The 25,040-nt window shown below is 55.3% G+C and overlaps 1 protein-coding gene across 7 annotated transcripts in view; it reads right to left on the bottom strand.

Annotated features, from left to right (window-relative positions):
• Window positions 1–25,040, bottom strand: part of AGPAT3 (1-acylglycerol-3-phosphate O-acyltransferase 3) — a gene marked incomplete at its 3' end in the record, with an annotated part of 96,107 nt that overhangs the window by 38,702 nt on the left and 32,365 nt on the right. Inside the window, exon 1 of one of the 7 annotated variants that reach the window (XM_081070602.1) lies at window positions 18,686–18,842. The exons of 5 other annotated variants lie outside the window; for them this stretch is intronic. Of the gene's footprint in view, window positions 1–7,932; window positions 8,349–18,685; window positions 18,843–25,040 lie in introns of those variants that run through there. One more of the 7 variants, XM_081070600.1, reaches the window with a different exon arrangement.

Genomic DNA, 25,040 nt, shown 5'->3' with positions numbered 1-25,040 from the left:
ACTCGTGGCCACTTTGCATGAAGTACCCTGCACACTGTCCGGTCCCCCAGGAAAATGCCCCCGAAATTACCTCTCTCTCTAAGCGGTACTTTCCTCTTTCCTCCGTAACTGCCTCACTCCCATCACACTGATTTCCCTGAATTGTAACATGTACCCCAGTAACGGGCCTCCTGACTGAGCCAGGACAGTACTGCTCTCCCACACGAGGTATCCTCCAGGCCACAGCACCCGTCAGCAGCAGGCGGTGCAGCCACAGGGCATGACTGGGCTGTGGGGTCATGCCCAGCAGCGTGTGGGCTGGCAATTACGCTGGTCTTGTTATCAGTGAACAATTTAAAGAAGTACACTTAGATTTTATGGCCCAGTGTGTGTATCGTAAGTCTTGCTACAGCACCACATCTGGAAGAAGTTACCGGTGACTTTGTCGAGTAAAAAGAAAAGCAGCCGGCAAGCGAAGGTGCGTGGGAGTCTGAACCAGCGTTTTCTCACGTGTCATAGGCGGTCTGGGACCGTACACCACAGCTGCCGTGGGGCTTCCTGAGCACACATGGCTCCGTCCCTGGACACTGTGCCGAGGCAGCTGCAGACAGACCTGCTGGGGAGGGGCTGAGCCGCCACACGCCTCACTGTGACTCACAGCTCGGTCAGACTTCCCCTCAGAGCTGGTCTCCGCTCCCGCAGCCCCTTGCCTGTGATGGGAGGAACTGCCAAGGGAGGAGTCCTCGCTGCAGAGACGCCGTGCTGTCGGCAGGTGTCAGTGCCAGGGCCGCGGCCATCGGGGACCCACCCAGGGAAGCTGCCTCCCACAGGAGATTCTGCATTGTCACTATTAGTGGAAACCAAGGTCTACAGTACCTGCAGCTCCCAGCTCCCCACGGAGCCCAGCAGCCTCTCCTTCAAGTGTCCCAAGTTTACAAAGTCGTGCCAGTACCTTTACCAGAATGGAAGTCCTCCCAGCCCCTGGGCTGTGGAACAGAACTGAGTCTGAGCCTGAGCTGCTGGGCTGCGGTCAGCGTCGGTCACAGCTGGGGCAGAAGACACGTGCCAGCCCAGAGCGGGGTGCAGGGCATTGGGGAGCACGGCGGCTGAGAAGCCAGTGCAGACCCAGAGAACCAAGACCTGGCCATTTGCTCCCAGTTCTGAGTGTCGACTCTCAGATAGTGACTCAGAAGTGTGTGGCAGAGGTGGCCTGACGCCTCCACTCAGATCACAGCTAACGTCGAGAATGTTCTGTGAACAGGGTCTCTACACATTTGTGGATCCAGGACTACTTAGTGGCTGGGACAAGCGCTGGAAGAGGAAACGTCTGAGGACAGGCTAGAAAACCAGCACACACCTTCCCTGGTGACGCAGGCGACGTCCCTTCTCGGGTCAACTCTGACCAGCACCACCAGGCCCGGGAGGGCCAGCAGCCGGCGCCTCCCGAACATGCAAGCTGCTCCGCCTCTCCCTGCCTGACTGGCCATCGGTAACGGTAACGGCAGAAGTGGGGGAGGGCCCTCACTCCCAACACACCTGCCTCCTGCCCCAGGTGCCCAGGGATGGCACCACGTGGGAGGCGGCCTGCGGGCAGTGGCCCTTCATTCTCAAAAGTGTCCTCAAGTTTATGATAAAGTGTCCGCTCCTCCTGTGGGGACCTGGGGACTTCCTTGCCAACAATTGCCCCACCTCCACCTCCGGCTCACAGAGGCCGAGGCCCCTTTAAGTAGGGCCAAGTCTTTCTTCCCTCACCTGGGCTAATGCCTCCCCCAAACCCTACACTAGCTTCTCTTTCGGTTCTGCATAATTCTCTTTGTAGATTGTACTGATCATGTTTACATGAGATCTAAGAAGCAAATACCTCTGGGGCTTAAGTTCTCCTAAGAAGTAAATGACTACAGAGTTTGGGAGGAAGGGGGCTCTGAGCTCCTGGGGGCGAGGGGGAAGGTCACCACGGAGTCCTAGGGCCAGTGGGACCAGCCCTGCCGGTCTGATGGCCTTGCAGCCTGCAGACCCCTGCTCGTCACCACAAATGGAAGAAGCATCCATCGGAGCTACAGTCGAGAAAGCTTCCAGATCAGAGGACAGAATCTGCACTCCAACCAAGTACGTTCGAGGAAACAAAAATAATCCAAGATGGAACCTCCAGAAGGCCAATGTCTCTTCACAGGAAACTATCCATTCTCTAGCAAATAAAGTTAGTAACCCGGCTGTTGTCGGGTTCCCCACGGCCACCCAAGAACAGCCACCATCAGGTGGGTACCAGCCTGTGTGGTGCCATTAGTATCTGCCCACATACAAAGGTTCTCACGTACAGAGAGGGCCAACATCCCATTTCACAGATGGAAACTGGAGGCCCCATCACAACCTCAGGACGGGCTGGCTGGAACTGAGCCTCTGGATCCCCACCCGTGTGGCCCGTGACACCTCAGCAATTCCCCACACACGTTCATGTCAAGAGCTGACATGCACTCTGGTCACAACTGCCAGAGGGTGGCATGTGACTCACTGTGAAGCAGCTCCTCACTTACAGGTACAACAGGGCGGCGTCCCTTTGATGGAAACCACCGTGTTTCTGCTCAATTGACAGCCCGAGTATCAGCAGCTACAGCAGCACCCGCCCTGGGGAGACGTGAGCTGAGGCAAGAGAGCCATGGGGACGTGCGCAGTGTGAAGGGCCTATATCTACAGAAGCATCTTCCGGAACATTCCAAACAAAAGAGCGTTCCCTGAAGGACAGGATAATCCCCAAAGGGCCCTCGTGAGGTGGGGAGCAGACGGGCTGTGCTTGAGAAGTAACTGGCTTCCCACCTGCCACGAGGGCCCCACTGGGGGCGGGACAGTTGGTGGGCAGGTGGGACAGAGGGGAAGAGCCTCAGCTCCTGGGAGCCCCTCCCCCAGGACGGCCCAGCCCCCGGCACAGCCACGCTCACCAGTACCAGTAATAGGCCACAGCCACGGCCACCAGGGCAGCACAAACCCCCGAGAACACGCAGGTCGAGTAGCTGGCCAGCATCTTGTCCCGAGTGCTTCTGAGAGTGGTGAGAAGGCGGGTGGTGTGAGCGGGTCTCACCTTTGGCCAGAGGCAAGGAGGAGGGATTATGACCACAAATCTTGGAGACCAACTCAAGTGAAAACAGGACTCTGAAGCAGAGTGTAAAACACGGGCTTTCCTCAGCCTGCTGTGGGGGCTGCCGGGCACCCACTAATCCAATAAGCGGCTTTCAGCGCCAGCTGCTGCAGGCAGGTGGCATTGGGCTCAGGCAGGGGGCAGGTCAGCGTGCCCTGCCGAGCCCCTGACTCTGGATGGCGGACCTGACACTGCACACTGTCCCCCCTCACCTGTCAGAAACCGACGGACCCCGACTGCACAACCCCACAGCCACTTGGGCGAGCCGGTGAGGAAGACCCAAAAGGCCTGCAAGCGATGGGCAGACATCCTCTCTTTGGGGCCATCGGTTCCCCCGTCCAGAGCAGGCTGCCCCGCTCCCCACCAGACGGACGAGGTTGTAGAGGCCAGATGTAACCCCCAGTTCCAACTCCAGGCCCTTGGGCCAAGACGGCTCCAGGCAACGCCGTGCGGAGAATGGTGGGAAGAGTGACACCTCTTATTCTCCAGAAAACAGGGGTGAATAGACTGGACAAGTGACCGAGCAGACACGTGAAGGTCTGTTCTCTCCCACATCTCCCCAGCCTGAGATGGAATCTGCATGAAGAAACTAAGATGCGATGAAGCCATCCAGGGAGAGTCATGTCACCCAGAGAAACCTGCTGCTGGTGCAGAAAGCCCCCCAACAGACACATGGAGCAGGAAGGGTTGCACTGGGAGCGTATCTCGAGGGTTCTCCAGCCAATGTATCTTCTTTCAGGGTTATCACACTGTACGAGGTGACATGAAAAGTCATTGCTTTGTGTACCTTCCCTGGTACATGACACAAAAGACCTGCTTCCAAGCAGGCAACAGGCAGGCCCCCCACTCCCACCCCACCCGGCCGTGGCCCACCTGCCCAGGGTGCCACCCTGTGCCCAGTGGGGAGGGCTCACAGCTGGGAAAGCCTGACCCCACCCCTGTACTCCACAGGGGGTCTGCAGTGTCGCCTGGTGGGGTGGCCCTGGGTTCTCTGGACAGTGAAGGCCCCTCTACAGTTACACCCTGGCCTCAGGGCCGACAAGCCATCAGGAGAGGAAGCAGGTCAGCACTCCGTCCTCCACTCAGGCCTCCGGGAACGGGCTTCCAAGCACTGCCCTGAGCATCACCTTGCTGGCTAAGGCTTTCCGAGTCCCTAGTCCCCAAAGTAGCTGGAGGGACAGCTGACCTGGGAGGACAGGCTTTTAAATAGCCGTGCCTGCTCTCCTGGGATATGAGCAGGCCCTCGTCTGAGAGCCTGAGAAACGGGCCATTCTCCCAGGCTTTCGGGCCTCTGCCTTTCTAATAAATCAGGGAAATAAACCATCCTCTCACAGACAGCGGCTCAGCGATCCACCACACAAAACCACCCCGAGGCGGTAGCAGCAGCCTTAAGGGGCCGGGGCCCCCTCGATACATCTGAGCCTCAGGGACACTGGACCTCGAGGCTGAGCTGGGCACAGGTCCTCAGGTCTCACGAAGGTGGCAGGTGTCCTTGAGTTCAGCAGCAGCACCTGCCTCGACCTTGGCCCTGAGGCCAGCTTCCACTTAGAAAGGACTTTCTGGGATCCAGGGTGACCCTGCTTTCCTCAGGAAAGGCTGTTTGCCGGCGTCCCCAGCACCTGGGGCACCAGCCCCTCTCCTCCATGGTGTGGCCAGAGTGACTTGTCTAGAACAGAAATCGGATCACAGCCCACCCCCCATCTGCCACTGCCAGCACCCCAACAATAGGCACCTTCCGAGCTCCAGGCTTTTAAGATGCCCCCCACATTCTACCCTCACCCCTACCCCCCTGCTGAGTTCTCAGGGTGGGAGTCAGGCTGGCCCCTCAGTGGGCAGGTGGGAGGCCTGTGGGCTTCCGCCACCCCCACATGGCTGCAGAGACCCCTGTGAGCCCCTGGCCTCCAGTCTTGGCCACCGGGGGGGTCCTCTGGGCCTGGGCTCAGCACATGGTCTCGTGGCACCGGCTGCCATGCCTGTTTCATGTCTCCTCTGCTCTACATTGGACTCTGGGCCCCAGGGAGCAGTGACGGGGCCTGTGCACAGAGCTCTGGGGTGTGGGGAGTGGAGGGCAGAGAGGCCAACAGGCCACACCTGAGCCGCCCCACAACCCATCGCTCCCAGTTTCCCACGCCGGGCACGCAACCGGCCCCAGCATGGTGGTCGGTTCTCAGGCGGAGGCGGCCCTGACTCTCATCCTTGCTCTGGACTGTGGACCACAGAGCCTTCAGTGTGTCACAGAAAGAGTCCCTTCTCTCCTGGCGACACCGCCGGAGGCCGAGACGCCCAGGTTCTGCGTTGGCCGCTGGGAACACCCAGGCGAGGGTGCACACACAGCCTCAGGCAGTACCTGCCCCCACTTCCAAGCTGAGCCTCGGTTTACTGTAAACTGGGAATAACCACTCTACCTACATCAATGGGTGGTGGTGACATTTAAGGGATTGCTACAGGGAAAGCCCCTGGAAAAACGCCTGACGTGGTCAACACGCCAAATGGGGAGCCTTCCCTGAACCAGGGCCCTGGAGGAGACAGGCCGCGCAGGCGAAAAGACATACTGAGAGTTCTCTCCAGGCCACGCAGAACCAAGACTGAACCCCTAACCTGTGTTTGGCTCCATCACCTGTAAGGATTGCTGAGTTCCTCGTCGCTTTTCATCGTGCTTTTTACGTTGTTTGTGTCAAATGCAGCAAACCTAGCCTGTTGAGAATCTTGGCTTTATTTATTTTCCAATAAAGGTTGGCGTAGGAATTTTACCCAAATCCTCCTCCAGTCGTGTTTCTGCTGAATGGAAACTCCCCGCAGGCTCCTGACTGCCGCGTGTCCGGCTGGTCAGTGCTCAGGTCCCATCCACCCGAGGGTCCCGTCGGCCCTGCCTGAGAACCCCACGTGGGCCGATGTCACTCCCGCCTCTGGATTCCTCGTCGGTTTCGTTCTCCACAGTTCTTATTTAAGGTTAAAGAAAACAAAGCTAATTTGAACATATTACACAAGAATATAGTATCTCTAGATGATTTCCCTGGACTTGAAAATTAATGATTTATAATAAATATGAAAAGAGAAGAGCAGGAGTGTGCTGACAGAAACTCAGAGCAGCCACGTGAAAGGTATGTTGTAAAAACTGAAGAAAACCTTTCTTTAGACTAGGTAAGTTTTCTCATAAAATTTCCAATTTCCCTTTCTCCCACAACTGAGAGAAACTCAAGGTATAATTAATTATTCCTGCTTAGCTAGTAGTAATTATCCGACCATCAGACGTGGGGAAATACGAATGACAAATATGCACCTGTCATCATTATGTAGTTTTGAAAAGTTCTGTTACCCCGCTGACACCTCCTTGTCCAGCGGAGGACCCCATCTGTCAGCCCTCGGGGTCCCCAAGGCCACAGGCTAAGCACAGCCCCTAGAGAGCCGGGCGCTGCCCACGCAGCATCTGCCAAGAGCTACCAGCCCCGCTCTGGAAACAAGGAGCCAACCAGCACTGAACATAAAACACAGCCTCAGAGCGTGACCCCCAGGGAGGGACGTGAAGCTAAGGGACCAGGGGAGGGCAGGTGGGCGGGGCGCCTGGTGGCAGGAGAGAGAGCCTCTCTCTCCCTGGGGCCCCACCAAGCTGCAGGCGCTGTGCAGAGACAGACACACAATCCCACCTACGTGCCCCCAGGGAAGGGGCGGGAAGATGCGGGACAGCCCAGTCCCCGCCTGCGCGGCACATGAGCACCCAGGCTCTGCGGCCCTCGTCCCATCGGCCACCTCCCTTCCCCAGGTCCTTGCCTGTCACCTTCAGCCCCCGTGTGTGCAGGGCAGAGCTCCGACCTGGCCCCCTTCCTGCCAGCCTCACCTCCCAGTCCTGGCCCTCAAGGGTGCGTCTCTTCTGGAAACATCGCAGAACTGGGTGCGGACGGCCCGAGTTAACCGGGAGGGCTGAGGTCTGAGGCTGCAGAGTCCACACATAACCAGAACGGCCATGCCGGCCATGCCCAGGCACACTGGTGACGGATCAGGGAGACCACACCCAGACAGGCCGGTGACAGGTGCAGGAGACCACGCCACACATGCAGGTGACAACCAGGTAAGCCACACCAAAGCTGTGCTAAGTGACGGGTACGCATGTGAATTTATCCATCTAATGACCACGACAGCTCTGCTCTCTGGGTACTACTGCCAACTCCAGATAAATTCTGCACAAAGTCACCAAATAACTGGCAGACCCACGAGTTCTGCCAGGTTTCACAGATGCCGGGGACCCTGATGTGACCAGTCCAACCCAGGCCCCCAGCAGTGACTCCTGGCTTATTTCGTCTGCAGCAGTCCCCAGAGGCCAGGGTGTCCTGGACTTTTTCCCCACTGCTCCACACCTCAGGCTCTTACTAATTCATAATCACCCTCTTCCCAGTTTCCCCCGAAGGCACTGTGTCACTTCCTGCTGTCCTGGGCCTCCAGAATGTGGAACCTGACTAAACCCGCAGAAGGGCAGCGACAGGTGCTGACTTCCAAAAGGAAAGAAGCCGCGGAACTCATCACCGTGCTTTGTGCCCCGGGCTTTCTGCACTCACTAAACACGTTGGTCCCAGGCAGCAGAGGCTCTCGTACACCGGCCTACTGCATTTATTAGGTTAATGAGATGCTGCTAGCCCACTGGGAACGCACCCTCTCACCAGCCTGTTTATCCACACTGAGCACACACTAGCATGGAGAGAACCCTCCGGATACCAGCAACACGCTGCAGGACCATCAACAAGGAGGAAAGTTGCTGAACGGACTCACTTGAGACCCCCAGCCCCCCAAGGCCGCACTGGGCTCTGCAGCTGATGGTGTCACGCTCATACCTCAGTCTTATGCCCAGGGCATCCTTCCCACTGACCGCTTGGACACGGAGCTCCTGGTGCTTTCCGGCAGGCTTTGGAAATGAAACGAGTTCCTTGAGCTTTCTCCTCTGGTCTCAGGAAGAAGCAGGAGAGGCACACACAGTCTGCAGCCCGAGCGTGTCCCAGAGAAGCTTCCTCCAGGCCTGCTCACATCCACACTGTTCTGGGAGCACGACCAAGGCCTGCGTCCCTTTCCACCGGGACCCTTCCTCAGACGCACCGCGGTGGTGCCTGCGGGAGGCAAGCGGTTTTGTGTGCCACACCTCACCCAATCGGCCCTTCCACAGCTTTAAATATACACGTAAATAAGTAAATAACAAAAGTGAAGCTCCCCACGTGGAAAGGCCCTTTGCTTTGAGTCACTCCGGGGTAAATGCAATGCAGTGGCAGAGGCTCCAGGAGGCTGGTGCTTGCAGGGACCAGCTGACACAGTGTCCTCCCAATCCACACCACAAACGGGTTACTATGCAAACCAAACACAAGTAAACAGCCTGAGGTGTGAGCCCAGAGAGGCCAGCGGCCGCGGCTCGAGTGCTCTGAAGTCAGAAACTCTGTGTGCCGGGCGCCGTCTGTGCAGCTCGCAGTCACTCTTCACGAACGCAGGCCACGCACAGATGGCGCCGGTACCAAGTCCTGGGTAATGCCGCCACGAGTGGGGGGGCCTCACCTGTTAAGGGCGAAGAGGTGAGGGCGCTGTTCGAAACACCGGGTGCCTGGAAAGCCTTCCAAGGACATGTCATGGGCTCCCTGGCCCTCGGAGAGCCCAGATAACCGGAACATTAAAAACTGATCTTTTCAAGGCTGCACGTCAGGGCAGCGACAGTCCATTGGAAGATGAGGGTGAGGAAGACGGGTACACACGGCTGAGGCTCCTGCGAGAATTGCCTGGTAGTTGTTCAGAAGCAAAACACTGTGCAGCCAAGTACGGGCTGGGCCGCAGACAGGCTGCAGCTCACCGGGAACCCGGCTCGGCAACCGGCCCTCCCGCTGGCCAGCACCTCCAGCCTTCCTCAGCCCAGAACAAAACTCCTGCCCGGAATGCAATTGTTACAGAAAACATGGTTTCATGCAGATGTGAAACCTGTTAGAACAATTATCACAATGCTTCAAATTCACAGAAGTCAGCTTCTTTGTTCTTAACCATTTCAACTAAAATCACTGTTAAAATTCCTATCACACCTTCGGGCTAAGTGATTGGCACGTGGCCACAGCAGCCGGGGGGCTCCCCGTTCCTAGGCTGAGTTGTACCGACCTACACCACCTGCCAGGGTCTATACCACCTGCCCAGGTCTACACCACATGCCCGGGTCCAAACCACATGCCCGGGTCTACACCACCCACCCAGGTCTACACCACCCACCCAGGTCTACACCACATGCCCGGGTCTACACTACCTCCAGCTCCAGCCTTCAGAAGCTCCTGATGAAAGTCATCCCAAGTGAGGAAAACAAACCTGGAAGCTGTACCCAGGGGGATGCTGTGGGCAGGCGGAAGGCTCTTCCGGCAGTGTTCATAGCGGGGAGGGCACAGAAACGCCCTAAATGTCACACAACAGGACAAAGCCTCGGTGACAGCTGATGTGTTTACCTGACCTCACAGTCGGCGTCTACTCCAATGACATGGAGACACAGAGCACACAGCAGTCTAGGAAATGGTTTCTAAAATCCCGGGTGGACTCAATGACAGTGCAAGAACATAACCGTATGGTTCTTCCACGCAGGACTCCCCCTGGGGCAGCCTCTCACAGGAGCAGGAGGGGAAGCTGGGCAGGACTCCAACCTCCAGTCTCCTCAGGCAGGCCCAGGCCTGGAACCCGAGGGGGGGTAAGGAAGGAGGGGGAAGACCCGGAAGATGAGGCTGCAGGAGGCCGGGGCCACGCGGCCTGGCTTCCGTCACTTGGTTTCCCGAGCACTGTGTGCCTGGCCCTTCCCCCCCCCCGCCGACAATGCGGAGGGTGCGTGGCCCGTGGCTTGCTCTGGGCTGCCATGAAGTGGCTGAGGCAAGGACCTTCAGGCCACTTAGGCTAAAGGATGGGCTGCCGCCCACAGAAAAGTATCAACTCTCCACAGGAAGTAGCTCTTTGTCCCTCAGGACGAGGGGACGAGGGAGTGGCTGCTCTGCTGGACGCGGGTCCCCAGATCGCCTGTGTTTGCTGCTTGGCACGTTCCACTGGCTCCCATCTGCATTCTCAGAACAGTGTGTGCCAGTGCAGCCCCACGTCTCCCTGCAGAGTAGACCCTGCGAGGGAATGTGCTTGGAAGCCAGTGAGAAGCAGCCATCACCACATGGGTGCTGCGCCTCGGTCTACACCACCTGCCCGGGTCTATGCTACCTGCCCAGGTCCTACACCATCTGTCCAGGTCTACCCCACCTGACAAGGTCTACACCACCTGCCCAGGTCCTACACTACCCACCGGGGTCTACACCACATGCACAGGTCTAGACCACCCTCCCAGGTCTACACCACCCGCCTGGGTCTATATTACCTGGCCAGGTCTACACCACATGACCAGATCCTACACTACCCAGCAGGGTCTTCACCACCCACCCAGGTCCACGCCACCCACCCAGGTCCACGCCACCCACCCAGGTCCACGCCACCCACCCAGGTCCACACCATATGCCCGAACCTCCTGAAGGAAGCTTTGCTCTCCCCAGTCGGCCGAGCGGCTGGTCTATGCTTCTGCTGCATTGCAAGGGGCTTGCCCAGCGCACATCAGGCCCTGACAGAAGGCAGCAGGATGGACATGGGCCCTGTCCACCCCAGCTCCCTGGAGAGGGAGCCTGGGCTCTGGAATCTCAGGCAGGACGCTCTGACACTACCTGCAGGTCATTGTTCTGTCACTAGTGCCCCTGCACGCGTGCTGGTCACCGCCACTGGGCGTGGGTGTCCTGACGGCTCTGTTTGCATCAGCTCATTCACTTTTCCCAGCACCCTTAGGGGGTAGGCACTCCTATGAGCCTCATCTTACAGGTGAGGAAACTGAGGCGCAGAAAGGTTAAGCAACTTGCCCAGAGTCACACAGTAAGCAAGTAAGCATCAGAATCAGGATTCTAACCCAGGCCGTCTAACCGCAAAACCACCACTTCCATAAACAGGAACTGTGTCCTGAACGGCCAAGAAGCAAAATCGAACTAAAATGCTCTGGAAACACCCTCTCCCTCATCGCTGCTGAAAAGAAGAGAACATTTGAGCCTCGCCACTGGGGAGGGGCCTTCTATGGTTTGTGAAAGGAGGAGTGTGCCAGAGGAAAGGAGATTAAAGAAGCAGCTTTGTTTCACTACCTTCTAAAATCAGGTCTGAGTGGATCGGCATAAAACTTCAAAGACCCTCTCTCCACCTGGGACACGGAGACACTGCAGCCACTCACTACCTGGTGAAGACCGGCTACTCAGTTCTGTAGCCGAACGAAATATTGTAAAAAGCACCTGACTCTGTGTTTTCAAAAAGATTTTGTAAATAATGAGATTTTGTGAGTTAGCAGAGAGTAATACATTCTTGCTGTAAAAATTTCAAGCCTTCAAGAGAGGACCCTTCCACGGCCAGGGCTCATGTGGAGTGGCGTCCGCTCCGCTGAAGAGGTCGATTCAGACGCGGCCACATGTGGTGACGTTGGGTGACTCTATAAATGGATTTGCTCACAAAATGCTCTACGCCGTGGACTGCATATTTGTGTCCCCCCACATTCATGTGTTCAAACCAAAGGCCCCGTGTGGTCTTACTGGGGGTGGAGCCTCTGGGAGGTGACTAGGACATGAGGGTGAGCCTCCAAAAATGGACCTGTGTCCTTAACGAGAGACCCGAGAGGCCCCTCGCCCCTCCCACCCTGTGAGGACACAGCAAGAAGGCACAGTCCGTGGACCAGGAAGCAGGTCTCACCAGACACCTGGGCCTTGGTCTTGGACTTCCAGCCTCCAGAACTATGAGAAATCAATGTCTGTTTTTAAAAGTCACCCAGTCTATGGTATTCTGTTATAGCAACCTGACCAGACGAAGACACGGGGAAGTTTTTTGGATCATGCAAACCTCTCCTTACAGCGAGAAGTAGTAAATACAACATGAGCACACCATCTGGGTTCAAATCCTGGCCTCTCCACCCCTAAGCTGTGTGACCTTGAGAAAGGTACTAAACCTCTCTGAGGCTCCATTTCCTCATCTGTAGAGCGGGGGTAAGGTTGCTCCATCCCCAGGTTATGAGGGTTAAATGAGTGGGTTGTATGAAGCAGTGAGTCAAGGGTCTGCGGGCGCTGTTATCGTTACCATCACTGCTTTCATTCCTGTGAAATCAGCTGCAGGGTATTTATTTCATTGTAGGGATGTACTAAAAAGTATGTCACCATTCTCCTATTGAGGACATTTGGATCAAGTGCCCAACCCGTGCTGTAACAACTTGACTCTGGGCCATCCCCTCAGACCCCTTGACACGGATCAAATGGCACGCGGCCGCCTCACGGTTTCGGTGCTGGCCTGTGTCAAGCTGGAACCCATTTCTGCTTAAGCCTCAGTAGCCTTTTCGTGCAGCATTTGCTCCCCTCATTTCCACATTGGGGAGTCCTGTCAGGTGACCGCACGATGGTGGATAAGCCTCTGGGCTCCCAGCCCCACCGCACGGCCCCCCCAGAGCCCTGCCGGCTTCTCTCTCACCAGCTCTGTGAGTAACAATGGAGTACGCTCCCTTCACCTTGGGGCGTGAGCAAGTGTGTGCAGCACCATGCATGTTACTGCCCAAACCGGCCAAGCTCCTTCTGGGAACAGGAGAAGCTTCCAGCTGTGTAGGGTTTCCCATAGGTGGACCCACTTCCGGGTCTCCCACTCCACTTTTGAGCCTCAAAGATGAGGATGGTGTGAGGTCCCGTGGGATCACCCTGATGCCCGGCCACCAGTGACACGGCGTGGTGGGGAGGGGGCCCTTACGTGGCCGGGTGTTGAATTACCGACCTGCCGACTGACACGTCAACATTTTCCCAGGGGAGGCAAACCAATTTTTTCAACCTTATGGAAAAAGGCTCAGACAGAAAAAGTAAAGAGAAACCAGCTATAGCCAGTGACCATGACCACACCTTGCAGGCTCCGCAACACTGACCTTACCTGGAGGGTGGGGGAGGGCCGGCTGCCACCCTCCTCTCCCAGGTCCTGTCCAGCTCCCTGTGCTGCCCTCCGTCTTCTCTCCACACTGCCACCTCCACCTCAGGCCGGGCTCCCAACGCCGCTCAGCCCAGTCTCCGCCAACTTTAAATAAAGGACTGAAAGCTGAGCCAGTGTTGTCAAACCGGCTGGGGTTGGGCACAGCCTGGATCTTTCCGGCTTCCCCCACTTGGCTCCCAGCTGGGTGCACAAGCGTGGGCTACACCTGGCTTGTAGGGACAACCGTATGACAAGGGACAACTGTATGACAAGGGACAACCGTATGACAAGGGACAACCGTATGACAAGGGACAACCGTATGACAAGGGACAACCGTATGACAGGTGGGGCTGTGAAGTGCGACCTGCAGAACGAGGTCTCGCACCTTCACTCAGTCAGTGTGCAGAACATATCTAATGGAGACGATTTCCACAATGCAAATTCACAAAACGGCAATTTCCCGAAAAGAATCAATGCACAAGAGGCTTTTCTGATGCCTGGTTTCCAGTTTGGCCCTTTGCCATGTCAGCCTTAACACCTGGCGTTCGTCTGAGTCTGATTTTTCCAACAAAAATTTATTTAGATTTCAAAATAAGAAGACAATATAAATTTAAAATGCTTAGACAAATTTCATTCTAAGCAATGACACAGATCTAGCAAGAAAACATATGAAAGAGAAGCAGTCTTTCCCCCATGTCATGAGTATGACATACAACCCTCGTTATATCTTTTAGTTCCAGAGTTAGTAAAAGTCCCAATCTATGCCCACAGACCCCAAAGGTAATTCTGTCGCAGCAGACCGTGGTTTGTACACCGCACCTGCCATCCCTGGTGGGCAGGGATGTGCGAGACCCCGACAGCCAGAGGGCGTTTCCTGGGCCTCCTGACCGTCCAGCACAGTGTGGACCAGGCACGCCAAGGTCTCAGGTAGAAAATCCACGCGCTGACATTCAAGAGAGACTGGGTCCCCCGTGCTGACAATACCCGTGGCTCAGAGAGCTGAGGTTTCGTGCTCAGAAGCCCCCGTAAGAAAGCCTAAGAGATTTTATCTTAGAAAATGGGGATATATTATGTCTATAATCTTCAAAAGAGTGAGAACCGAAAAGCCCTCAGGCCTCCAGTGGAGTTTCCTGGTCTGACCAGCCGGGTGGGTTTCTGGCCCGTCCCTAGGAGGTGTCATCAGGGGGCCTGCGGGGCACCAATCTCAGGCCCTTCTCTGCTCCAGCAGCTTGGGACCCAGGGGAGGAAGTCTAAAGTCCTATACTTTTGAAAATGGGTAGAATTATTTTCATAACCTTTAAAAGAGAACGCAAGCCTGAAACAAGTGTAAAGACCACCTCCATTAAAGGCTCCCTGGCAAGGAACCCTCGCTGGGAAAGCCACGCCCCAAACAGGGAGCTGGGATGTCACTGTCACCGTGAGTGGTGGCCCTTCCCTGAGAACTCCTTACTGCACGTACGGCCATTGAAATACAGCTTGGAATTGATGAGAAAGACAATTCCTTAAAGCCACTGTGGAAACCAGACATTCTTCAAACTAAACATAGAACCTTCCAGAGAACATCCACATCAAATTGTTAGAGGATTTGGTTTGGGTAGCCAGGAACTGAGGACGGAAAATAAACACCGAACAGAAGGCAGTGGCCCCTGTCCTGCAGGACCAGGCCTGAGGCTGGGTGGGAGGATGGGTGAATGACACCCCCAATGAGGGTCTGCACCCAGCACATTCCTCCCTGCGGGGCCAGGTCTCCCTCACCGGGAGTGGGTCCCTCGCCCCATCTGCATCGTGTTCCTGAGAATCCCAGGCTCCATACAACCACAGATGGAAAATAACGGGTCTTCTGAGAGAAAGAGAGTGGCCAGGCGGCCACCATGCACTTGTGACCGAGAACCTGACAAACAGCAGAGCAGAGGCCTGTCCAGTTCCCTGGGAACAAGTATCCAGAACAAACAGGATGAAAAGGATGAACAGAGATTCTGCCTGTTTGTTTTAATTAAGGGGCAAGCTGCTCTGTGGAAGGGGTGTGACAGGGGGTTCTGAAGGCAAGAGCGCCATGCAGGGGTGGGGGTGGACTCCTCGCAACAGGGGTTCCAGATGGGCCTGTGGTCAGGGAGCCGAGTAGGGGGCACAGCATAGGCTGAATGGGTCCTGGGCCACGTGGGGTGTGCTGGGTCCTGAACGGTGCCCTGGGCCCCATGGGGTGTGTTGGGCTCTGAGGGGTGCCCTGGGCCACGTGGGGTGCCCTGGGTTCCTAGAGGTGCTCTGGGCCCCATGACATGTGCTGTCTGTACCTGGCGTGTAGCCGCTGCTCCATGGAGGAGCAGACAAAATGTGCCGGGAGAAGTGTCTGCCACCTGAAACGCCCTCATTTCCCAATGAGCGTGACCGGTTGCACCTCCCGTTTTTCTGGAAAGGGGAGGAAGTGCAGCCCGAGCTCACTAGTGGCAGAGCTGGGAGCATTAAATCCCACTGCTTTCCCGTACAAGGCTGCCAGGACACTGAATGACATGGGGGACAGGACAATGAGAAGGGGCCAAAAGGCTCTCCTGTGTGCTCTCCTGTTTGGAGAAAGGACAGAAGCACGGGCTACTTTAGGAAGAAGGTGCTGGACCTTGCTCAAAACACGGTAGGTGCCGGCTGTGGGCTGCTGGGCATTCCGGGGTGCACTTGGGCACTTCACCCCCCCACAGTCCTGCCTGCAGCAGTCAGCAGCCCGGGGTCTGCCACACACAGCTGCACCCGCAGCCAGTCCTTACACATGCCACGTGCCTGCATCAACACAAAAGGTCCCCAGAAATCCCACCAACCTGAACAAACCCGCTGTGCACAGGGGTCCTGAGAGTCACACGTCAGCAACACTGGCAGTGTCGCCTCCCCTCCTGCACCATCCGCAGGCTTTCTGTGGGGAGGGAGCCCCATGGCTCTCTTGTGCACCTTCCCAGGACACCAGACGGCCAGGAACCTACTCCCAGGGCTCTTCCTGCCCCTCTGTGCTGAAAAGGTGCCTTCCCTCATGAGCACATGCCCACTGTAAATGGCCCCCTTTTCTGCGCCGGAGTCCAAGCCCTCCAACTCCCACTCGGGCCCCTTGACCTTGGGCACCCTCAGCCCACCCTTTGGTGTTTGATCTAAGGAGTGGGCTGTGACCCCACGTGGTTGCACTTGCATTTTCTGACCACTGATAGATCACGCCCAGCCCTCCAGTCACCTCTCGGGGACTGCTGCTCACGCACTGTCCTCTGAGAACATGCTGAGATACTGTCGGCTCCTCCTTCCGGGGGCCCCCAGCCTGCAGAGCGCCCGTCCTTGGACTCTCCTGCCCGAGGAGGATGCCGGGTGTAGCTCTGTCACACAGGGACACCCATCCCACACCATCAGGAAGGCCGGGCTGCTGGACATTTAACCCACGTTCCCCAACAGATCGGTGAAAAGCTGACATTTTCACCTCTCCCAATTCCAAACCAGACAGGGAAGTGGGGGTCGTTCAGCAGCCCCTAATAAACAACCACTTTTGCTCCACAGTGTCCTGTCTCATTTACCAGCTGCTCAGGCTCACCTAGCGCTCTGAGAGTACGAAACACAGCACCGTTTCCAGCATCTTTCCAAATTCCATCACAAACCAAGTTTCACCTGAAGAGCATCTGCTTGGCGCAGACTTTGAGCACTGTCTTCGTGTCAGGCTTCCTGGGTGACTCTGATCTTGATGGCGAGTTTGGCAAAGTTTTGCCGAACCTTCCATCCTGCCATGTGCAGTGGCCTCCAGCTGGCGGTCTGAGCCTTCCACCCAGACCAGGGACGAGACAGTGCCTGGGGCTCTTGTGGCCTCGCGATGTAGGGGACGCTGTGGCTCAGGCAGAGGCCAACCTTCAGCCTGCCTCGCTCTACGTCAAGAAGCTGTGTACTTGTTGCCTTCTCTGGGCCCAGCTGCCTAGAAGGCCGCGGCCACTGTGTTTCCTCCCTCCTCCTACCTCAGCTCCTCTCACCAGCAGGGCACCCCATGCCGGCCCCTGGTTCCAGCATGGGCTGGCCATGAGTGTCTGCTTCCATGGCAGAGCAGCTGGGACCCTGCGCTTCCCATGGCAGACCTCCAGGCGGCACCTCCACAGCCCCCAGCCTTGGCCCTCCCGATGCTCAGCACTTCAGTTCTGGTTCTGGCCCGCAAGGGATACTTACCTTGTTTCTGAGATCAGATACTCTGTTGCCTTGGTTTCCCTGAGAGGACGGTGTGACTTCCCACATTTTACCTGTCACAGGTGAGTGGGCGATCACCAAGCCATCTTCATGGACAGGTGTCAAGCGCTTTCTATAGACAGTGGGGGCTGCCTGACGTGGCTGCCCTGACCCACAAGGTCCCCCGGAGCTGATGGCACGCCCCCACTGCCTCCAGCAGCTCACCTGCAGCTCCCTCTAGCTCCAAGTTCAGAACCACTGTCAGGGCCCAGACCTGCTGTGCAGCCACTGTGTCGGCAGCTGCGGAGCTGAATTAAAGAACACGGAGGCGGGGAGGGGGGGGGGGGGGGGAGGGGGCAGTGCAGAGCTGGAAGCGGAAGGAGTCGTTCCCACTGACATCAGGCTGAATCCGCTGGGAATACTTGTGAGTACAAGGAGCTGGCGACCAAACCACGAGAGGGAAGGGACGGCTGTCAGGGCGGGAAGGAGTCTGCCCCGAGTCCCGGGCGGCTGCAGCAGCTCTGTGCTCTGCAGGGAAGCCAGGCCACTCAGCACCGGTGGACGCGGGTCACGACAGCCACTGGGCACGGCTGCACTGTCCCGGCCCCTCAGGCGTGTGCTGACCAGCACAGGGCTGGCTCAAGCCCCCCAGTCCTCCCCCGCTGCTCCTCCGCCCGTGGCCACAAGGCCTAGGCTCTAAGAGCCCTCCCTGCACGGGCCTTACCAGTGACCCGACCTGGAAAGGCCATCGGCACGCTCTCGCGGGAGTGCGGGCGCGGCCTGCTGACCCGAGCCCCATGTGGCCACACCTGCTCCTGGACACAGGCAGACCACATCTACGGTGTTCTGCACCCCCGTCCCACTGCAGGTCCTGGCAGCAACAGTAACCACACATCTGACTGTGAAACGAACAGATTGACGGTGGTCTAGTTGAGTCTTTACAGAAAAGGGCCTTTGTCGCGATCCCAGGCCTCGCCGGCAGCACTTGGCTCTGCCACACACAAGAGTCCTCTCACTCACCCGAACCACCTGCGGGAGCCAGCACACAGCTCCCGTCAGAGAAAAGCTTTTCACCTCCTGCCGCGTAGGCCCAAGGTGGGGCCTGTGCCAAGCCCTGTGGACCCCTGGCCTGGCCGTCGGCCCATCCACCCCGGGTCACACAGGACCACTGGGCAAGGCACCAGGTCTCACCACACGAACACCCACACCCGTCGATTTCAACTCCCCAGAAACTAAACCACTAGCAGGACCACGGAGAACCCCTCTCTCTTAAATGTCGGGGGACTTCTTTTGCAGCATAAAATGCACCACACCCAAGAACTCTCTGGTTAAGTCCCTCTCTCTCAGGCATGGTCCCCGCACACAGGCCTGTCCTCAGAGCCCAACCAGCGCCCCTCGGGCACCCACGAAAGGCTGTACCTCCCGTCCCGCCACAGGAACCCGAACACACACTCGCCCTTCAGAACTGCTTCTTCCTGCCACCTGCGTGGGAACCTGATGGTCGTCCAAACAGAAACAACTTGTCCGGGCAGCAAAGGCAGGGGTGACTCGACTTGTATGTGACTTAAGAACTCTCCAGATTTCACAAGCACGGGAGAGCAGAGCCAACGCATGTTGCAAGCAGGGTCTGTCCCAGGCAGAGGTTGACAGACAACACTCAACAGGCCGCCCCGAAAAAGAAAGTGATTCATGCGATAAGCTCAGTGCCCTAGTACCCACATTAAAAACCGGAACAAGGAAAACGACTCTTACTAATGTATTCTATTTAACCTCATTCAGCCAAAACGCCATCCTGGCAATGTGCCAGCAACGGTAAGAGGAGTTGATGGGACGTGCTGTGTCACCTGTCACCTGGGTCCTTGTGGTCCCCAAGCTCATGTGTGTGTGACTCTCAGGGCCTGCAGGTCGGCGTGTCAGCTCTACGGGCTCACAGCACACGTGAGCCGTGATTCTGCGCTTTCAGTCACTTGTGTGACGTTCGTGGCAGACAAAGCCTTTGACCACCCTGGCGGGGAGACACCAGAGACGCAGGAATCATGCTGCGGAAGCAGCCTGTGGACTGCGGTGGGTGGGCTGACGGGGCAGAGAGAGGTCAGACAGACGCAGACCTGGCCTCTGGGCTCCTGCGGAAGGAACCTCACAGGGTGAGCGGGTCCGAATCCCCACCTGGGCGGGTCGGGGGGGCACCCCCAGGCCTGGAACCTCTTCAGCGAAAGGTTTCCAGCCGGCCCATCGTCCTTGTGCATCTAGGTTCCCACACCTTTGAATAACCGAAACAGCCCTGGGAGGGGGTGTTAACCCTCAGAGAGCACAGAAGCCTGTGGACTACCCCATCATCCGACCCCCGACTCGCTTTCCCCCCTCCTGGTAATCTTCCTTACATCCCCTCCTTAGTCTCACGTGCATAAAAGAAGCTGCCAATGGCCCTTCTCCAGAGCATTGGAGATCTTGCTCCCCACGGTGTCAGTTTCGCTACTATAAACGCTTATAAAAATTCTCTACCGGTCTGGGTGCTTCTTACGTGGAGTTTAGCTCCGAGTGAGGATGGACAGACACCAGGCATATTAAGGGGGATGGGATGCTTTTCGGGGCAGGCCAGGGGGGAGGGGTCCTGGGTGAAGAACACCCCACTGTTGTCTGTGGCCAGAGCGGAGGGAGCGTCAGACCCACAGAGGGTGCAAATTCGGGTGGGGCCCATGGGGTCTGAGACGCGCCACCCTGAACCCCACTCTCTCCTGCCCACTACTGGGGCCTCATCCCAGCCGTACTGCGCTCTTACCTGTGGGCTTCCTGGGCCAGAGTGGCAGGGCTCTTGTCCCCCAGGCCCTCCCAGTGCGGAGGCAGGAGCTCTCAGCCGAGTCCTCCTCACCCCTGACCTACGCTGTCCTCATGCCAGGAAGGTGGGAGGTGGAAGCAGCCAGGAGCGGGCGTGGGACAAGCGCTTCAAGGTCCAGGGGCCAGGGCCAGGCTGCCCCCACACAGCTGGACAGCCACCAATTGAGGTGGCTGAGTGATTAGGGAGGAATCCTGCTTGAGGCTGTCAAGTTGTCCTTTGTCTTATTCTCAAAGAAACTGAAAGCTCAGACCTGACCAGCCCCCACGCGGAGAAACAGAAATGCAAGTCGACAGTTGCAGAACTACCAATGCGTATAGCGTATGAAGAGGGAAGCAAGAAGAAATGGGGAAAATGCCTTCTTTCTGTCACATTCAGGTCCAAGGTTAAGGCTAGGCCGCTTTCTGGAATGCTGACTGTCCCGGGAAGTGGCACGAAGGGGGTGGCTGCTCTAGGGGTTCAGAAAGGGACTCTGTGTTAGGAGGGTTGTTCTGAAGGCAAGTGAGCCCCTGTAGACTCCAAACAAACTTCTGTCCCCACCCCCAACAACCTAGAAGAAATGAATTAGGGAACTTGCCTATTATAAGAGGTATCAGCAGAAATAACTTTTTTTTGACCTCTCTACAGGGTAGGGCAAACTACTAATGACTGGACATCTGCTCTTCTTATCGTCCTGCAATGACCTTCTGAGGCCTCAGGCGCCTTACCTCACCCTGAGCTCAGGATGTCATGCCCCTCATTTCCCATCTCTGAACCTCTCACGTATGTGGGGTTCTATGACGATGTACATATTAAATTTGGTCATTTTCTCTTGCTAATCTGTCTCGTGACTGTTTGCTTATTAGACCAGCTGCAGGAACCTTGAGAGTAGAGAGAAGTTTGTTCCTCCCCTGCACTGCCAGTCCAGCACTCACTGTCACTTGCTTCTGTACCAAAAGGACAGACATTCTGTCAGGCAGACACAGCCTCAGTCAACAACATAAGGTCCCAGCTCCCCTGCAGCCTGGACAGCTGTGTCCGGCCATGGACAAGGAGGTGAAAGCCAGTGGGTGGAGCATGGGGACAAGTCTTCAAAAGGAAACTGCCCAGCTGTGCCCTTATCCCACCTGCCTGGAATGCAGATGAAATGGCAAGGCGGGAGCAGCCTCCTTGAGACAAGCGAGCCGTAACTGGGAGGACAGAGCTGCGGACTGACAGGGACATCAGAGGAAAGTCAGGGACATCGGGCTGTCTCACTGGTAATGGGAGGACAGCTGACCTGCATATTTGTTACCACACGTGGCTGAACCTGCTCCTAACAGATGTGGAACTCTGCGATTTGCAATCGGGGAGGACTCCCCTGAGTTGTTATGGAGCCCCCTCACTCATGCTCATGGACACACAGCTCCAGGCTCCTGGCTTCCGCCATCCCCATTTCAATCCCAACGTCTTGTCCTTGCAGCACAAGGACGAGTCTACACGGGAACCAGCCGCAGGTCTGGGCTTCTGTCCGCGGAGGCCACGCAGGCCGCATGCATCCCGCAGGGCGGGGGGCCATTGGTCCCCCTCACGCCTTCTCAGACACACCCCTGCTCTCCTCACACCAGTGTAAACACCATAATCGCACAGCTGCTTTTCTTGGAAACACACTCTCCCCTGAGCACTGGGAGGGAAAGCAGAGGCCCCCGTGGGAACAGACAGGCTCACCGACCACGGCCCGGCCCGCATGTGCAAAGTACCCAGAGGCCCTCCCCGTCCTGCGTTGGCCCCAGGGTCCCTTCTCCGGGCTCAGGGCCTTCCCGAGGGCCACGGCAGAGACTCTGTCAGAGCAGCGAGGTGCAAACGCCAGCACAGTGCTGCATGTGCCCAGGAAACGCGGGTCTGAAAACACTGTGAAGCCAAAGTCCTGATTCTAAGGCCTGTACACGATTTGGGAAGAAAGCAGAGACAGCAGTGAGCTTTAGCTAAGTCAGCTGTGCTTCCCTGTGGTGTAAGGTAGACATTCCAATAGAGTAACAGGTAACGGGTACAATTCCAGACAAGGCAGGACACCAAGGAAAAGGGTGGTGAATGATGATGACCCAGAGCAGGTCCAAGTATATTAGTAACCACGTAAATAGAAACAGCAGTTAAAACCCAGCTGTCTGTTCCATTGACAAGAGACACAGCTCACACAGTGTGTCACACTAAGAAGGGAACCAAGTCAGAGGAAAAGACGTACAAACATGTGCAAAAACAAAACAAAACGCTGGAGTGAAAAATAAGATGGTAAACTAGACTTGTAGGCAGGAGGTCTAGGAGAGGCGAGCAGGGCTGGACACACAACAAACGGCTCCGTTTGCCATGCGTCCGAACCTGTGCCCACGACAGAGCTGGGACACACCTGGGGCTGAGCTGTGAGATGTTTACCTGGAGAAGGAAGCCTCAGCCGCGAGAGCTGACCGCACTGCACGTGAGCGTTCAATGCTGTGACAACCAACCAGCATGTGGGGTGGGCTGGCAGGGAGGTGGGAGAGAACGAGTCACGGGCACTTCAAGAGAGCAGAGTGGAAATGACAGCAGGGCCTGACAACGTGGGCCAGAGAGGCTCAGGTGTGCGTGAGGTGTGAGAGCTGGTGCTGGGGAGGTACGGGGCATTTCACTGTCTCTGTCAGCAGAGAAACAACAGGCGTTATCCAAAAGGAGAGGACGCAGGCTCTGATAGAAAGATTCTCGTATTAGGTTCGCATCAGGTAACCACTAAGACAAAACACACACTTCCTCAGCTACGCCAGGTCACCACACCAAACACAGCACAAACCAAACAACCGGAAAGGGAAGGACAGAGGCCACACGCCCTGTGAGAGAGTCTGCAAATGGCACGTGGACACACATTTTATCTCTGACCCTGCAAACACACAGACACACGGATCCTATCGATCACTTGAGGCAGGTGGAGAACACCTACTGAAAAAGGGAAATACTTTACAAAACAAAACCCACTCTGCTAGATATCAGAGAAATACCTCAAACAACGCAATTCAGCAGAGTTGAAAACAATGAAAAAATGTATACTGGGGAAATGCCAAAAAGAAAAATAGGGCTCAAACTCTTGATATCAGACAATATAAAGTATCAGGCCAAGCAACATGAAATGAGACAAAGCAGAAACATGGATAATGCTAGCAACTAAAATTCTTAAAGAAGATATCATACCTACGTACCAAATAACCCAGCAGCTCGTTTCATAAAGCAGAAACAATGGATGTCATGCAAACCAATCAGGCTGATGACAGGAAAGGTTGATACCTCTCTCCCAACCCAAGGAAGAACAAGGGGTTGGGAACTACAAACAGCTACAGAAGACGCGGCAGGATGAACGCAGTGCACCCGCAGGACAGCCAGCCTGCACCCGATGAGAGGGACACACCTCCCGAGAGTCACCACAGAAACACTCACCAACAGTGCCCATGTAACGGGGGTGCCAAAACAATGCATACGCATGACTTGCATTCACCTTTTGCTATCGGTATATTTCGAGTATTACAAGTTTAATACGGTTTTTTCCTTTCTTAAAGAATGCATACATTTTTTTGGCACCCTCTGTACATCAACAGCAGGGTTGCTCAACTGTGGCACAGCTGACATTTTGGACCAGATCATTCTCTGTCGTGGTCCTGGGCACCGCAGGACATTTGGCAGCATCCCAGCCCCTACCCACTAGAAGCCAGCAGCAACACCCCCCATCACCAGTTGTAGCAACCACAAACGTCTCCTCACACTGTAAATGTGCCCTGTGGGGGGTCACCCCGAGCTGAGAACCACAATAGATACAACTCACAAAAAACAGAGATTCTGTGCAGTCGTCAGTCATTTTTTAAAAGTGTAAAGAGACCAAAACTTTGAGAACCACTGCTCTTTAGTTACGAACATAAACACAAAATTCCTTTAAAAATTAGCAAACAGAATCTAACAGCACACTAAAAAGACAATGATATGTTATGACCAAGTGGGGTTTGCTCCAGGAATGCAAGGATAGTTTTATGGTAGGAAATGAACCGTGTTTCCCCAAATATAAGACCTAGCCAGACTATCAGCTCTAATGTGTCTTTTGGAGCAAAAATTAATATAAGACCCAGTATTACATTATATTATATTGTTATATAATATTATATTATATTATATTATTAGACCTGGTCTTATATAAGACCTAGTATTATATTAAATTATACTATATTATATTATATTATAATATATTATATTATACTATATTATAAGACCTGGTGTTATATAAGACCCAGTATTATGTTATATTATATTATATCATACCTGGTATTATATTGTTTATTATATTATAAAAACCTGGTATTATTATTATTATTATATTATATTATATTATATTATATTATATGCGGTCTTATTTATATTATATAAGATCCAGTCTTATGTTATATTAAAATAAGACCAGGTCTTATATTAACTTTTGCTCCAAAAGATGAATTAGAGCTGATGGTCCGGCTAGGTCTTATTTTCAGGGAAACATGCTATTAATAAAATTAATTGTATTTCTTTTAAAAGAATGCTGGATTTAACAAAATGCAACCTCACTTCCTGATAACAAGACTCCCTAAAGTAGAGGCAATTTAGAATATCATGTACACTCATCACATGCTTCCCCGTAGGTGCCGTGCTCGCCCCAGACTCTGGGCCCCAGAGTCACATCTCTGTAAGGGACAAACAGCGGAGACGCTGCAGGAATCCGTAGGCGTGACTACCACAGGGAACACGCATAATAAATACATATTAGCAACGTGACTCCGGCCACGAGGTTAAGAAAAAACAGGAAAAAATCGTGAGCAAATTTGGTTTCTACCAGGAAACAGGAACAGCTTACTACAGAAAATCAATTAATCTAATTATTGACAGTAAGAGAAAAAAGAAGAAAAACAACACGGTCATTTCCGTGGATCAGGAGAGCGCCGA

The sequence above is a fragment of the Rhinolophus hipposideros genome (assembly GCF_964194185.1).
Source record: "Rhinolophus hipposideros genome assembly, chromosome: 2".
Taxonomy (NCBI): Eukaryota; Metazoa; Chordata; class Mammalia; order Chiroptera; family Rhinolophidae; genus Rhinolophus; species Rhinolophus hipposideros.
This window is presented reverse-complemented; position numbering and strand designations above follow the sequence as displayed.